This window comes from Capricornis sumatraensis, chromosome 6, assembly GCF_032405125.1.
Source record: "Capricornis sumatraensis isolate serow.1 chromosome 6, serow.2, whole genome shotgun sequence".
NCBI classification, from domain to species: domain Eukaryota; kingdom Metazoa; phylum Chordata; class Mammalia; order Artiodactyla; family Bovidae; genus Capricornis; species Capricornis sumatraensis.
Genome location: NC_091074.1, coordinates 86,180,324 through 86,197,230, shown reverse-complemented (window position 1 = coordinate 86,197,230; position 16,907 = coordinate 86,180,324). Strand labels below are relative to the sequence as shown.

At 41.2% G+C, this 16,907-nt stretch overlaps 1 protein-coding gene across 2 annotated transcripts in view; it reads left to right on the top strand.

Annotated features, from left to right (window-relative positions):
- The first annotated feature begins 4,092 nt into the window (after positions 1-4,092).
- The window catches only part of GKAP1 (G kinase anchoring protein 1), a 79,653-nt gene continuing 66,838 nt past the window's right edge, over positions 4,093-16,907 (top strand). For both annotated transcript variants that reach the window (XM_068974243.1, XM_068974241.1), the window contains exons 1-2: positions 4,093-4,167; positions 4,603-4,737. The gene's annotated coding sequence lies outside the window, so the exon portion shown is untranslated. The remainder of the gene's footprint in view (positions 4,168-4,602; positions 4,738-16,907) is intronic.

The following is a 16,907-nucleotide window of genomic DNA, read 5'->3' as shown; positions in this document are numbered from 1 at the left end:
TTATGACAAATTCTAAAGCGGAGTCATTTAAACTGGGAATCCTGGCATGTGTTTGTTTTATAATACAGACAGATGGGCCTTTCCTCTTAAAGAAAGCAGTTACCGTCTGTAATCTAAGGGGTCAAAGAGAAGCAATTACAAATCCCACATTAGTAACACAACACTAAAACACTTGGGTAAATGAAACATAACTGCCAGAGTTTAATATCTTAAAGCACTGATGGCCTTGAACACCCTAACTCAGAGAATTCAGCTCTTCATTCTTTGTAGATTTTAGGACAAGGTATATCTTTCAAATCCTTACTGCCTCTCAATTCCTTGACCTCTCTTGGAATGATCTTTGCCCTCTGCATCTCAGGTACCCACGCTTATGGTCATTCCCTATACCTTGTCATTACTTCTAATTTTAATTTCAAGCCAGCTACTCTCCAACCCATCTCTTCTTTTTTTCAGGTCGTTCTCTAAGGTACCTAAACTCCAGCAATTATTCAACACATTCCACTCACTCTCCCACCTTTTCACAGTTCCCCATGGCTCTCAGTTCTCCACCTTTCCGTCTCAAATCCTTCCTTCTTACCATGTCTGAAATCGGAATGGCTCCTTTGCATCTACCTTCAACTACCCTTTGCCCATTTCTCCCCATCATACTTGCCTGACCAAATCTCAGGCCTGGGTAATCAGACTGCCTACTCAGTGCCTGCACATGAGCAACCAAATCTGGCTGGAGAAAAATGTGCAATCATACTGACATATTTCATGACTGTAGCCCACCAGGCTCCTCTGTCCATGGAATTCTCCAGGCAAGAATACTGGATTGGTAGCCATTCCCTTCTCCAGGGTATCTTCCTGACCCAGGGATCAACCCTGGGTCTCCTGCACCATAGGCAGATTCTTTACTGTCTAAGTCACCTGGGAAGCCCTCACTATACTGACTGATCTCATTACAAATTCATGTGGGCCCTTAGTAGTGCCTGAAACCTTACCATGCTTCTCTCAGTTCCCTTCTTCTTCATCTCTACACCTTCTTTCTTACTGTCTGCCAATCCCAGGGTCTTGTAGTCATCTGCATAATCTAACTGGCAGGAAGGAAAAAACGAATGAAGGAGGCATAGTGGCCTGGAAGTAGCCCACATCATCTCTGCTTACATTCCAGTAGCAATAACTTCACATTTGACCATACCCAGCTGAAAGAAGGAAATGGCAACCTACTCCAGTATTCTTGCCTGGAGAACCCCATGGACGGAGGAGTCCACGGGGTCGCAAAGAGTCGGACACGACTGAGCGACTTCACTTCACTCACAACTGAAAGAAAGTCTGAGAAAAACGCCTCTGTGCCCAGGAAGAATGAGAGAATACACTGTGATGGACAAATGGCAGTCCCCTAAAATGATGTTGTTTCTTATTTCACTGAGAAAATAGAAGCAACTAGAAAAGAATGTCTGCTTTGTCCCGCTATCAGATCCACAAGCCTACTTCAGGATGTCCCATACATAGGGAGACTGGAGGGATTATATTTCCAGGCTGTTCCCAAAGGGGTGGTGTCTAAGCTTTCAGTGAGAACAACCTGGTCATAATGACTACATCACCTAATCACAAATTCAAACATACCTTCTTTCCTGGTGCTTTTTTGACCTCTGTGGTTTTGGATGTTGGGATCAACACTCCTTCCTAACCCTGTCTGTGAAACTCCAATGTATCTTGCTTTGGTGATTCTGTGTTACTCTGCTTCTCCTCCCACTTCCTCCTCTCTTTCTTTGTTGACTTCTCTATCTAGATGAAATCCCTTCTTTATTTGTTGGCTTTTCTCGTCTAGGTCTGAGCTTCTTAAACTTCAAGGTGATACAATCACTTGGGGTTCTTGTTAAATCAAAGACCCGATTCAGCAGGTCTGAGATTCCACCTTTCCAACAAACCTCCTGGTGATGCCAGTGCTGCTGGGCCATTGACCACAAGGTTCTAAAGATGATGTTCTCCAAGATTCTGTCCTTTGTTCTCTTCTCTCACAGTGTTATCACTGCTAGGCTGAACTTTCCAAACTATCTTCTAGTTCAACCCTCTTTCCCTTACTTCAAAAAATTCCGTCCAACTTCTTGGTTGTCTACTTCTATTTGACTGACTCCACAACCTTTCAGACCTTTAAATGTCCAAGTCTAAACTGATCTCTCAAAAAGTAGTTCCTGTTCCTACTGATAATTGTCTTTTTTCTATCTTCTATAATTATCTCCAAACACAAACCCTCCAACATCTTTTGTTTTTCTCTTCCTCCTTCATGCATGTTATGCTATCCCCTCTTACTGGAAAACCAATGAATCAATTGTCAAATTCTGTAGATTCTGTTCCACATTACCTTTTAGCCAAGCTCTTTTAAAATTTCTCCTGCCTTTACCTTTTAGTCCAGATTTATCAATACCTTTTACCTGGCCTATTGCAAGTTTATCTGACCATTTTCCCACCTCTAATTTCTGTATCCAGTTACAGAGAGGTGAAAGAAAAGCAAAGCTTTTAAACCTCCAATCTTTTATTATTTTGTATTGGGGTATAGCCGATTAACAATGTTGTGATACTTTCAGGTGAACAAGGAAGGGATTCAGCCATATATATGTACATGTATCCACTCTTTCCCAAACCCCGCTCCCCTCCAGGCTGTCACATAACATTAAGTAGAGTTTCATGTGCTACACAGTAGGTCCCTGTTGTAAACCTCCAATCTTTTAAACCACGAAAACTAAGTAATGTTTTAAAGACAAATTCTTACACTTAGGATTCCAGGCCCCATTCTCCTCGCTGTCTGCCACTTCTCAACATGCCCTAGAATGTTACCATTTGCTTTTTCTTAACATGACTTTCACTGATTCACCTTCACATATGTTCTCATGTTATCTCTTCTTGTTGTAAAACCATCCCTATCTCCTTCAAGGTCAATCCCAAATGCCTTTTCCTCCTTACTGGCTTTCTTTCCTCATTCCCAGAGAGGTCTGAGCAGTTCCCTGATATTCTGCAGTACTCTGTATTTTTCTCGTGGCACCTATCATGATTTATCTTTTAGTATAACTGTTTTATCCCTTATTCTGAAGGCAAGGATAACATCTTCAACTTCCCTCTGTAACTCTGCAGCGTCTTACCTATGGGGGCGTCTACTATTAGTTGAAATCAAAGTGATTTAGGAAGATAACGTGTGCAACGGTAAGCAGCAGAGAATACGAAGTCAGGACAGTTGGGTTCCTGCTATGCCATTTATTAGACGTGAGGCTTTGGCTAAGTCGCTTAACTTGGCTTGGACAACGGGAATCCTACTACTTGATGGAACACTAAGGGAGATAACTCTACAGAGAACTAACTAATCCATGTTCGTTATTTTCCTTGCAGAGAGCTGATGCAGCCTTTCTATTCAAATCTTGTTTGCAGGACCATCCCTACTTAACCGACCGGAGGTCGGGCCCCCGAAAGGCTGGGAATTCGGGCCCCCATGTTCCCCGGGCCTCCTTCCACGGCAGGGCTCTCAGTTCTCCGCGATGCAGGTGAAGCCGCCGACCTGCGGGGGAACGGCCTGGAGTCCTATTCTCTCGGGAGACCTCCCTCCTTCCCACTCACTCCGGGCAAGCTCTCCCCTTCCCGGTAACCCAGAAGACCGCGGCGCCGCCGCCTACGTGAGACGTTTGGACCCTGCCCGGCCCCCGTAGCTCCCCTTCTCCAGCAGGTGGTTCTGGTCTTTTCCCCCTAACTCTGGGCGCTCACGTCACCGGCGAACCTCTACCCACGCGCCAGCGCCGCAACCAACCGAGAAAATAAACAAACCCCAGCGCGCGGCGGCGGGCGCGCCAGGCCCCTCCCCTGCTCCGCCCCGCAGCTCTCACACCGCCCCCTCAGCCGGGACTTCCCTCCCGCCCTCGGCTCACGGCCGCGCTCTCTCCGCCCCTCACCGCGGCCCGCAGCCGCGCTCCCTGCCGCCGTCCGCCCGGCGCGACGCCCCGGGGCCCGTTAGTGCTCGGCGCCCGCTCGCGGGGCCGCCGCGCGACCCGTGCTCGGTGCGAGCCCGCCCCTGCCCCCGACACTTGACCCAGCTCAGTCCCAACGCCCAGTGCGGCCGCCCCGGGAGCCGCGGAGCGGCGGCGGCGGCGGCGTGGGGAGGAGGGAGAGGAGGACCGGGCCGGCGGCCGGGGAGGCCCGGTGAGTACGCGGAGGGCGGGCCGCCTCACGGGGGGTCAGCTCCGGCGCCCCTGAGGCAGTGGTGGCGGCCCAGCCGCGCCGCTCCGGGCGCCCCGGCTCGGCAGTTGGGGACTCGGCTTGAGGCGACGGGCCCCGCTGGCCGGAGCCACTGGGCAGAGTGCGCGGGAGGGCCGCTCCTCAGGAAGGCCCTAGGCGCCCAGCTCGGGGGCGGCGGAGAGAGACCCGCGCCGACCCCAGGCCCGGGCGCACCGGCGGTGCCTGCGCCTCCAGAAACCCCGCGGGGGCCGGGCCAGGGGGCGACCGCGGTCGCGGGGCCGCCGAGTGACAGGTGCCGCCGCCCCCTCCCCGCCGCGGGCATCGCTCTCCCTCCCGGGAAGCCAGGCGCTCAGAAATTTCTGGAGCAACGACCCGACTCGCTGTTTTTCTCCGTTGCAGGTTTTGAAACCGCTTCTTTGCCAGAGTTCGGTCTCTCCCAGCCCTGTTTCTTTCTCGTTTGTACTTTGCGAGAGTAAGTTTGGGAGCATCGGTTAACAGCCTATGGGTGAAATTTGGCTTTCGTTCATGCATGAGGTATAGTAAATTACTTCTTGAATAAAGTGCTCCTCCTTCTCCCGCTAGCTATTGAAAAAAGAGAAGAGTTTTGAATTTTTTTTTTTTTTTGCAGTTACTGTTTGTAATAAGCAGTCTTCCAGAATTTTGTCATCTCTAACACTTAGGTGTCTTGGTCGATATTGAACAGTAAATGGCTTATTAAATTGTGTTTTCTCTCCAACTTCTTTTAGATTTTTCATTTTTAACTTTACCTAGAGTCTCCAACTGAGTAAGTGCTATGACTTTCCTTAGAAAGCAGTAATGAGAAAAATCGTCTTTCCTCTATTGGACAGCCACGGAAATATTCTCCACACTTTTCATTATTGTCTGCTTCTTTACATAGTAAACGTGCTTGTAAGTGTAACCTGAATCGTCAGTTTAATAAATTCAACTTGCCAGCTATACGAATATTAAACTTCGTGGCAATTAAAAATATAAAACATCTGTAGAAATACAGAATTTTTTTTTCTCAACAAGTTCATAACACATAAGCTCGCATTAGTCAGATCCTGATTAACGGAAGATGATGTCGTACTTGTTAACAACAAACTTAGCTATAAGACATCAATCAGGTGGCTTCACTCTATGAAGAGTGAAGAATTCAGAAGTTGAGCAGGAAGAGATCATTGGGACTAATGAAAATACATGTGCTTTATTCATGGGAGAATCCCTTAGTTCCTCACTCAGTACCTGCATGTACTTTTGGCTTAGGTGTTTCAATCCACAGAAATTAGATGCTGCAGGTTAGAGACGGGAGACAGTGTTGAACTATGAAGGAAAAAAATGTGTTTGTATTAAGTTCGTTGAAAGCAAAGTTTGGGTATGTTCCTGGCACTTACTGGTTGTGAACCTTAGTTTATAAGACGCCAAAATGAAAGATATTGTGTAGTTGCCTTATTTGAGGAACAGAACATGAAAAAAATACAATAAAAAATTTTCACCAGATATTAAGTTACTCATACTCAGTGCCATTTCATTTTATGGCTTTTGTTTTTTAAAATCTAAGCTACTTTTCAATGAGACCACACTGTATTCATTTCTTTTTTCACCAGGCTTACTGGTTGGTTATGTTAGTGGAAGATCACTATCGTTTTTATAAAAAGGTATATCTTTGGTTGTTCTTGATTGAGGAGCATATACATATATCAGTTTTGAAGTGCCCTAATTATGGTTCCCTGGACTGAAGGATGGCTACTGCTACCATCTTTCTTGACCCTAGAATGATCATAGTCAAGAAGAATAATATCATAGTGGCACTTTTTCTCAGAACTTTGGTAGAGGAACCCAAGAGGCTCAGCCATTTATAAAACCTGCTTCTTTAAGTTTAGGCTATTCATTTAAAAAACGTATTTACTTAAGCTCCTGGTGTATTCTAGTTCTTTTAAATTAATGCTTTAAAACCAGTTCTGTTTCCTGAATAAATATACCTTCTAAACAAAATTAGTTGTGATGACGAGTTAGTAGAATGGCACTTGCAACTTTGAACTGCTAATAACCACTATTAACTCACATTTGCATTTTGGGAATTGAGGATTATCTCTAGTGCACTTTGCATTTTGCTACATTCTATTTTAGAGCAGGTCTTTGAATGTGTAGATACCTGTGTACTTGGGGAATGTAAATATTTTTTAAAAAACCAAATTCAATAAACGTATCTTCTGTGTGCCAGGTCCTGTGATTTTGTTGGGGATGGAAAGAAGAGGCCCTTGCCTTTCAGGATGTTGAAATCAGGATTATAAAGAGCTGGGCACAATAAACATAATTTTAATTAAATCTATCCAGTAATAAAAGTAAATATAAAGTACAGAAATATTGCAGAGGAGGAAACGATTAAACAGGCAGGTTAGAAGAAGCATTTTAGAGATGCTAGCACCTGAGCAAGAGTTTGAGGAACAAATACTGGGTAGGCCAAAAAGTTCCTTTAGGTTTTTCTGTAAGATCTTATGGAAAAACCACAGAAAAAAACTTTGTGGCTAACCCAATACAGGTTTTAAGTGGAAGAGATATAGAGCATTTTAGGCAAAATTCATAGCAAAAAGCTATAAACAAGTAAAATTAAATGTGTGGTCAGGAAGTTTTAAGTAGTTTTGTTGTTGTTGTTTATTTATTTTTGGCTATGCTAGGTCTTCATTGTTGTGCACAGGCTTTCTCTGGTTTGGTGAGTGGGGGCTACTCTCTAGTTGCAGTTCACAGGCTTCTCATTGTGGTGGCTTCTTTTGTCGTGGAGCAGGGGCTCTAGGTGCTCCAGCTCAGCAGTTGTGGTGCGCCGGCTTAGCTGCTATGTGGCATGCGCAGTCTTCCCAGACCAGGGATTGAACCCGTGTGTCCTGCGTTGGCAGACAGATTCTTATCTACTGTGCCACCAAGGAAGTCGTAAGTAATTGTTTTGGTGGAATACAGTGTGTGAGGAAGGACAGTTGCTTTTGAAAATCCTAACATATGTTCTAATATTAAGTAATTTTTTTCTAGTACTGAGTATAAAGTGGAGACTTTCCTAGCATTTGATACTACTGCAATTTCAAGTATAGAGGAATAGTTTTTACTAATGGTGTTCATTAAGAAAGTATAAAATATTGCACTTCATGTGATGAGTTGCCTGCATGTTTATATTTGTAAACTTATTGTGCATTTGTTTTCAAGTTATCTTGTGAACTTTTGTCTTCCTTCAACTACTTCAATTAGCCTTGACGTTATTTTTAAAAGAAAACTTAACAGGAAGAGGGATAAACAGAAAATGATATTACATTTCTGGACCAAAAAAACTGATTTGTGTAGTATTTTAGTAATGTGTGACTGTTTAACATAGAACACCAGCCATTACATTCATAGACTGACCAATGTAGGTAACTTAGTGCATGTGTACTATATTTTTGTTTTGTGTACCTTAATTATCTCCATGTTATGTAAGTGTATGTATGTAAATATCTGAGCATTTGATTACCTAGATTTTAAAGACCATGTGACAGAAAGAACGGGAAAATGGTGGAGGGAGAATTGCGTCTGTTTACCTAAGTATCTCTTTGATATGACTGTAGGTGGAGATGCAGACGTGTAGGACACAAGACCTCTAACCCTACCCTCACAAGAATATTGACCCTAGCCCTTTCCCTGAAATAGTGTCTTTAAAAGTCTAATGTTTTTGTGGTCTGCTTATTTGTCTCTTTTTCTCTTTAAGATTTTTAAAAAGTAGTTTCAAATGAGTTCCTGGATTATATGACATGATTTTCTTTTTTTGTAAATTCAGAAAAATTTGTTAATGAAGGCAGTGTTCTCTTAAAAACACAATCAGTCTTTAACAATTGCTTTCTGTCATTTGACTTCTCAGTCGCTAACATAAGGGACCTGAGGCATGTCATTGTTAATTCTGACCTGTAGTTGCCCTTTCTAAGTTTTGACACAGGGCAGAAAAACCAATATTGCATTGATTATATTATGTTTTCCTTTTTGAATTTGGGTATAGATAGCCATTTTCCCTTTTCAAGATGAGATTTTTTTTTTTCTTATAGAAAGTCACTGTAGACTATTTGGGAAAATAATGAAAACTATAGAAAGGAAGATAGGCATCATGGGTAGCCCCATGCATCTCATGGCGCCCCACTCCAGTACTTTTGCCTGGAAAATCCCATGGACAGAGGAGCCTGGTAGGCTGCAGTCCATGGGGTCGCTAAGAGTTGGACACGACTGAGCGACTTCTCTTTCACTTTTCACTTTCATGCATTGGAGAAGGAAATGGCAACCCACTCCAGAGTTCTTGCCTGGATGATCCCAGGGACGGGGGAGCCTGGTGGGCTGCTGTCTATGGGGTCGCACAGAGTCAGACATGACTGAAGTGACTTAGCAAACAACTAACATGTTTACAAACTGGGGATTATTTTTATTTCCTTCTTTCATTTAAAGTTTACATTTCACCCCTCTTCCCACTTGTGAAGTATTGGTAGTGTATGTTATATACATTTTTGATATATAGATTCCTCTCATGACTAATGAGGGAGTTGATGTGTTGTCTGTTTATCACTTTTGTTTTTAAAGTAGAACATATGATACAGTTGATGAGCCGTTCCAGTTGTCCCGTCTCTTTACTCCCTCAGCTGCTAAGTAGAGCTATTTTTTGTCTTTAATTTTACGATTATATAAAGTCTAGTACAGGTGGCTACCACTCGTCTCTTATCCCACCTGTAGCCCCTGACCAAACAAGGGATCATTGCAGGTGAACATTTCCCCCTTTCTATCTACCTTTCATTAGTTAAGCACATGGGTTGCTAAGGTGTAGCATAGGTAGCTGCCTAGTCAGAATAAATTATTTTGAGTGTTTATCACTGATTCTTTTCTCAGTTAACACGATGTATTCTAATGCTTTCTTTTCACTTTTATTATTTCTTCTCATTTATTCAGGAAACATTTGTTGCTTGTCACATGTGTCCACTATTTAAGACATAGTCACTACTGTGATTCTTGGGTTTCAGGTAGATTGGTGTTTTCCTCATGTAGTGTGTTAGATAAAATCTTTAGGTCTTTGACTCTTTTCAGTGGCTCAACCACAAATTCCCAAGGCCAAAAACTTTTTTCTTTTCATTTCAAAGAAAAACAATTTCTGTGAGCTTGTAAGAGATGTTTAGAATGTCTATGAACATTTCACTCATGCAAGACAATCCAGAAATGAAATTCAGTTTTGGTATCAGTCCTAAATTGGAGAGGAAGTGTATTTGTGTAAGCTATTAGTGATGATAAGGTTAGATAATATTGCAGTGACAACCTGAAAACCTCAGCAGCTTAAAGCAGCAAAGTTGCTTTCCTACTCAAGCTACATATCCATTACAGGTTAGTAAGGAGATTTTTTTTCACTGTAGTTTCAGACTCCATCAGACTTGACTGATGGAGACTTCATCTCAGCATATGCTTCTGCAGTAACAGAAGCAGAGAAAAAACATGGCTCACCATGCTCTGGCTTTTAAAGCTTACATTTCACTGGTAAGTCACATTGGCCATGTCTGCATTCAACAGGAGAGTGATACATAATTCTTTTTCAGGGAGGGGCAGTGAATATTTTTGAATAGCTATCATAGGCAATTTATAGTTGCAAGAGTTAAAATTAAATACAGTAGTTGTAGAACAACTGTGTAGGATTAGTGAACCTAAAGTGGGTCAGAACTACTAAAACTTAACAGGATTTTAACATGGCATGTTGCAGTGGAAGCAGAATTAATGCTTTCTATAATATTTTTGAGTCTGAAAATTTCTTTTCATTTTGTAGTATTTTTCTCCCTTTTAATAACTTACAAAGCCTTAATTCTCATGTCTGTGGGAAAGAGTTAAGCCTGAAAATATGTCTTAATTTTATTGGTGTAATGTCATCTCTGTATGTTGTGGTATTTTATCTTAATTCATTTATTTCTGGGCATAGGAACAATAGGTATTAACATGATATTATAATAAAAATACTTTGGTTTTGTAACTATTAGATGGTATCTTCAAATATCAGCTCTTCTTTTGATTTTCCCTTTTCTTTTGATTTTTTTGTTTAACAAAAAACTGAAAAATTTCTAAATAATTTCTGGATTGTTAGGTTAAGATAGAACATTGAATATATGCTTGTCATTTTTGTTTCCTCCTGTGGGGTGAAAACATGATAACCATAGTGTGTGGTTAGCTTTCAAAATGTACCTTAATGATCCTTACCTCCTGGTATTCACACTTTTAAACAGTCTCCTTCTGCAATGAATAAGTAGGGTGTCCTGGGTAAGCAGTAGGATATTGTGGAAATAACAGTAGTCGTTTAGGTGTGAGCACTGTGGCTCAAGGCAAACATGATAAAACTATAAAGAAAAAGGAATAAATAACACACAAATCAGGATAATAAATTATCTTTGAACAGGTTGGGTGTTAGGGGGATGCTATTGGGGAGACCCATATGGTAGGTTAACATTTCATTAATCTCAGTACTGGTTACTTGAAGTGTTCCTTTAGTTTTTTTAAACTTAATATTTTATTCAGTTATATATTCAATACATTTCAAAGTAAAACATTTATGAATTTCACAATTAAGAAAATCTGTTTATTTTGAACTGAGAGTACTCAAGTCTTCTAGTAGTTACAAGGCTTCTTAGAAATTTCAGAATGTAAGCAAATCTAATTTCTGGTCCTGACTTTGACAGTAAGTTGCAGAATGGCTTAACCAGTCTAAGTACCAGTTGTCTCATCTGTAAAGCCAAAGGATTTGGGTTAGATATTACTAGAGGACCTTTTTAAAAAAAAATTTTATTGTCTAGTTGATTTACAGTGTTGTGTTTCTAGTGTAAATAAAATGATTCAATTATATATATATATTCTTTTATTAGAGGACCTTTGATATCATAAGTTTAAAAATTTCTTTAAAAGCTGAAAGGTACCAATAAGGGATTAATTTCTAAAATGCATAAAGAGCTAATACAGCTTGATATCAAAAAGGCAACCCAATCAGAAAATAGGCAGAAGACCTAAATGGACATTTCTTCAAAGACAACATACAGATGGCCTACAGGCACATGAAAAGATGTGCCTAGTTATTAGGGAAATGCAGACCAAAACTGCAATGAGGTAGCATTTCACACCAGTCAGAATGACTGTCATCTAAAAAAAATCTACAAATAATAAATGCTGGAGAAGGTGTGGAGAAAAAGAACACTCTTATGCTGTTGGTGGGAATAGGAATTGGTGCAGCCACTGTGGAGAACAGTACGGAGGCTCCTTAAAAAACTAAAAACAGAGTTACTGCTATATGATCCAGCAATCCCAACCTGGGCATTTATCCAGAGAAGACTTTAATTCAAAAAGATATGTGTACCCCAGTGTTAATTTGTTGTTGTGTTCAGTTGCCGAGTCATGTCTGATTGTTTGCAACCCCATGGACTGCAGCAATCCAGGCTCCTTTGTCTTCCACTGTCTCGCAGAGTTTGCTCAAACTCATGACCATTGGGTCAGTCCATTGATGCTAACTCATGTCCATTGCTGCTATCTAACCATATCATCCTCTGCTACCCCCTTCCTCTTTTGCCTTCAGTCTTTCCCAGCATCAGGGTCTTTCCAGTGAGTCAGCTCTTCACATCAGGTGGCCAAAGTATCAGAGTTTCAGGTTCAGCAGGAGTCCTTCAAAAGAATATTCAGGGGTGGCATCCTTTAGGATTGACTGATTTGATCTCCTTGCTGTCCAAGGGACTCTCAAGAGTCTTCTCCAACACCACAGTTCAAAAGCATCAATTCTTTGGCACTTAGCTTTCTTCACAGTGCAACTCTCACATCCATACATGACCACTGGAAAAACCATAGCCTTGACTAGACAGACCTTTGTTGGCAAAGTAATGTCTCTGCTTTTCAATATGCTATCTAGGTTGGTCATAACTTTTCTTCCAAGGAGTAAGTGTCTTTTAATTTCACACAGTTAAAGACTTTAGTGTAGTCAGTGAAGCAAAAGCAGATGTTTTCCTGGAATTCTCTTGCATTTTCTATTATCCATCGGATGTTGGCAATTTGATCTCTGGTTCCTCTGCCTTTTCTAAATCCAGCTTGAACATCTGGAAGTTCATGGTTCACGTATTGCTAAAGCCTGGCTTGGAGAATTTTGAGCATTACTTTGCTAGCATGTGAAATGAGTGCAATTATGCGGTAGTTTGAACATTCTTTGGCACTGCCTTTCTTTGGGATTGGAATGAAAACTGACCTTTTCCAGTCCTGGCCACTGCTGAATTTTCCAAATTTGCTGGCGTAATTGAGTGCAGCACTTTCACAGCATCATCTTTTAGGATTTGAAAAAGCTCAGGTGGAATTCCAACACCTCCACTAGCTTTGTTCGTAGTGGTGCTTTCTAAGGCCCACTTGACTTCACACTCCAAAATGTCTGGCTCTGGGTGAGTGATCACACCGTTGTGGTTATCTGGCTTATGAAGATCTTTTTTGTATAGTTCTTCTGTGTATTCTTGCCACTTCTTTTTAATATCTTCTGTTTCTGTTAGGTCCATACTATTTCTGTCCTTTATTGTGGCCATCTTGGCATGAAATGTTCCCTTGATATATTCAGTTTTCTTGAAGAGAAAGAAGGAATTTTCTTGATATCTCTAGTCTTTCCCTTCTATCGTTTTCCTCTGTTTCTTTGCATTGTTCACTTAGGAAGGCCTTCTTACCTTTCCTTGCTGTTCTCTGTAACTCTGCATTCATTTGGATATCTTCCCCTTCCTCCCTTGCTTTTTGCTTCTCTTCTTTCCTGAGTCATTTGTAAGGCCTCCTGAGACAACCACCCTGCCTTCTTACACTTCTTTTTGTTTGGGATGGTTTTGGTCACGGCCTACTGAACCTCTGTCCATTGTTCTTCAGTCACTGTCTCTACCAGATCTAATCCCTTAAATCTATTCGTCACCTCCATTGTATCGTTATAAGGGATTTGATTTAGGTCATACCTGAATGGCCTGGTGGTTTTCCCTACTTGCTTCATTTTAAGCCTGAAATTTGATCTGAGCCACAGCGAGCTCCAGGTCTTGTTTTCACTGACTGTATAGAGCTTCTCCATCTTTGGCTGCAAAGAAAACGTATTCAGTCTGTTTTCATTATTATCTATCTGATGATGTCCATGTGAAGAGAAATCCCTTGGGTTGGAAAAGGGGGTTGCTGTGACCAGCATCTTCTCTTAACAAAACTCTGTTGGCCTTGTCCTGCTTCATTTTGTACTCCAAGACCAAACTTGACTGTTATTCCGGATATCTGTAGACTTCCTACTTTTGCCTTCTGATCCCAATGATGAAAAGGACATCTTTCATCTTTTTTGGTGTTAATTCTAGAAGATCTTATAGGTCTTCATAGAACTGGTCAACTTCAACTTCTTTGGCATCAGTGGTTGGGGCATAGACTTGCATTACTGTGATGTTGATAGAACGGGTGAGGGGAAGATTAAATTAGTTTGGTATTAACATAGTCACACTATGATATATAAAACAGGTAAACAACAAGCACCTACTGAATAGCAGAGGAAACTATATTCAATCTGTAAACAGTGCTGCTATGAAAACTGGGTGGCTTCATGGATTACAGCTTTATCATGGCATACTGGCTTGCATAACTCAGTGAAGCTATGAGCCATGCTGTTTTCATAACAGCATTGTTTACAGATTGGATATAGTTCCCTCTGCTATACAGTAGGTGCTTGTTGTTTACCTGTTTTATATATCATAGTGTGAATATGTGTGGTTTGCCTTGGAAATGATTTGCGATCACTGTGTTGTTTTATCAGGTTGCACCCAAATACCGCATTTCAGATTCTTTTGTTGATGAGGGATACTCTTCCTCTTGAGAAACCTATATGCAGGTCAGGAAGCAACAATTAGAACTGGACATGGAACAACAGACTGGTTCCAAATAGGAAAAGGAGTACGTCAAGGCTGTATATTGTCACCCTGCTTATTTAACTTATATGCAGAGTACATCATGAGAAACACTGGACTGGAAGAAGCACAAGCTGGAATCAAGATTGTTGAGAGAAATATCAATAACCTCAGAGATGCAGATGACACCACCCTTATGGCAGAAAGTGAAGAGGAACTAAAAAGCCTCTTGATGAAAGTGAAAGAGGAGAGTGAAAAAGTTGGCATAAAGCTCAACATTCAGAAAACGAAGATCATGGCATCTGGTTCCATCCCTTCATGGCAAATAGATGGAGAAACAGTGGAAACAGTGTCAGACTTTATTTTTCTGGGCTCCAAAATCATTGCAGATGGTGATTGCAGCCATGAGATTAAAAGACGTTTACTCCTTGGAAGGAAAGTGATGACCAACCTAGATAGCATATTCAAAAGCAGAGACATTACTTTGCCAACAAAGGTCTGTCTAGTCAAGGCTGTGGTTTTTCCAGTGGTCATGTATGGGTGTGAGAGTTGGACTGTGAAGAAAGCTGAGCTCCGAAGAATTGATGCTTTTGAACTGTGGTGTTGGAGAAGACTCTTGAGAGTCCCTTGGACTGCAAGGAGATCAGTCCTGGGTGTTCTTTGGAAGGAATGAAGCTAAAGCTGAAACTCCAATACTTTGGCCATCTCATGCAAAAAGTTGACTCATTGGAAAAGACTCTGATGCTGGGAGGGATTGGGGGCAGGAGGAGAAGGGGACAACAGAGGATGAGATGGCTAGTTGGCATCACGGACTCGATGGATATGAGTTTGAATGAACTCCGGGAGATGGTGATGGACAGGGAGGCCTGGCGTGCTGCAGTTCATGGGGTCGCAAAGAGTCGGACACGACTGAGTGACTGAACTGAACTGAAGGGATTCTTGCCCACAGTAGTGGATGTAGTGGTTATCTGAATTTCATTTGCCCATTCCCGTCCATTTTAGTTCACTGATTTCCTAAGATGTCGATGTTCACTTTTGCCATCTCCTGCTTGACCATGTCCAATTTACCTTGATTCATGGACCTAACATTCCAGGTTCCTGTGCAGTGTTGTTCTTTACAATGTCAGACTTTACTTTCATCACCAGATACATCCACACCTGAGCATTGTTTCCACTTTGACCCAGCTGCTTCATTCTTTCTGGAGCTGTTAGTAATTGCCCTCCACTCTTCCCCAGTAGTGTACTTGGGCACCTTCTGGCCTGGGGGGCTCATCTTCTGGTATCATATATTTTTGCCTTTTCATACTGTTCATGGGCTTCTTGAGTCAGTAATGATTTGCCATATCCTCTTCCAGTGGACCACATTTTGTCAGAACTTTTCACTATGACCCTTCCATCTTGGGTAGCCCTGCACAGCATGGCTCATAGCTTCATTGAGTTATGCAAGCCACTACGCCATGACAAAGCTGTAATCTGTGAAGGCACCCAGTTTTCATAGCAGCATTGTTTACAGTTTGAATATAGTTTCCTCTGCTATACAGTAGGTGCTTGTTTACCTGTTTTATATATCATAGTGTGATAATGTTAATCCCAAACTAACTTAAACTTCCCCTCACCCCTTCTATCACCTGTGGTAAGTATGAGTTCGTTTTCTATGTCTATGAGTCTATTTCTGTTTTGTAAAGAAATTCATTTGTATTATTTTTTTAGTTTCCACATATAAGTGATATTATATGATACTTGTCTTTGTCATATTTACTTCACATAATGGGATCATATGTAGGTTCATGTTGTTACAAATGGCATTATTTCATTCTCTTTTATGGATGAGTATTATTCCATTGTGTTTGTATATCACAAACAGATGACTTGGATTAGGGTACAGAAGTTAAAGCGTCTGCCTGGAATGTGGGAGACCTGGGTTCGATCCCTGGGTCAGGAAGCTCCTCTGGAGGAGGAAATGGCAACCCACTTCAGTATTCTTGCCTGGAGAATCCCATGGACAGAGGAGGTTGGCGGGCTACAGTCAGTGGGTTGCAAAGAGTCAGACACGACTGAGTGACTTCACCTTCACCACCACGCACACACATACATCTTCTTTATCCATTCATCTGTTGATGGACGTTTAGGTTGTTTCCATGTCTTGGCTATTGTTAATAGTGCTGCTGTGAACATTGGGCACTGTTTACAGTATTTCCCAGGCAAGAAAACTGGAGTGGGTTGCCATTTCCTTCTCCAGGGGATCTTTCTGACATGGGGATTGGACCAGCATCTCGTGCATTGGCAGGTGGATTCTTTAGCACTGAGCCACTAATATATATTTAAATAATTTAGTAAAAATATATACATGTATGTAAATAACTGAATCATTTCCCTGTACGCTTGAAACTAGCACAGCATTGTGAATTAGCTACAATCAAAGAAAAAAAACTGAAAGGGTGCACTGAGATTAGTTAACTAAAAGATAATGGTAGAAGGTGATTTTGAACAGTTTCCTTTGGTTGAGAGAATTTAAGTTCTCTTTTTTAAACTATTGAGAGAACACATTTTATTTTTACATGTATAATTATAAAAATATATGCTATTATTTTTGTTATAATGTTTTAATATATATATTTATATATTACATAGTTTTAATTTTACATATATAATTTATATATATGTAATAATTTTTGTTATGATAGTCATGCTTTAGGGACATTTACATAGAAGAAACTTTTATGAACTTAACCAGTGTAGTGACTATTTCCAGTATTATTCTGTCTATTGTGAAGAGCCACATTTCTGTCTGGGATGATTTTCGCT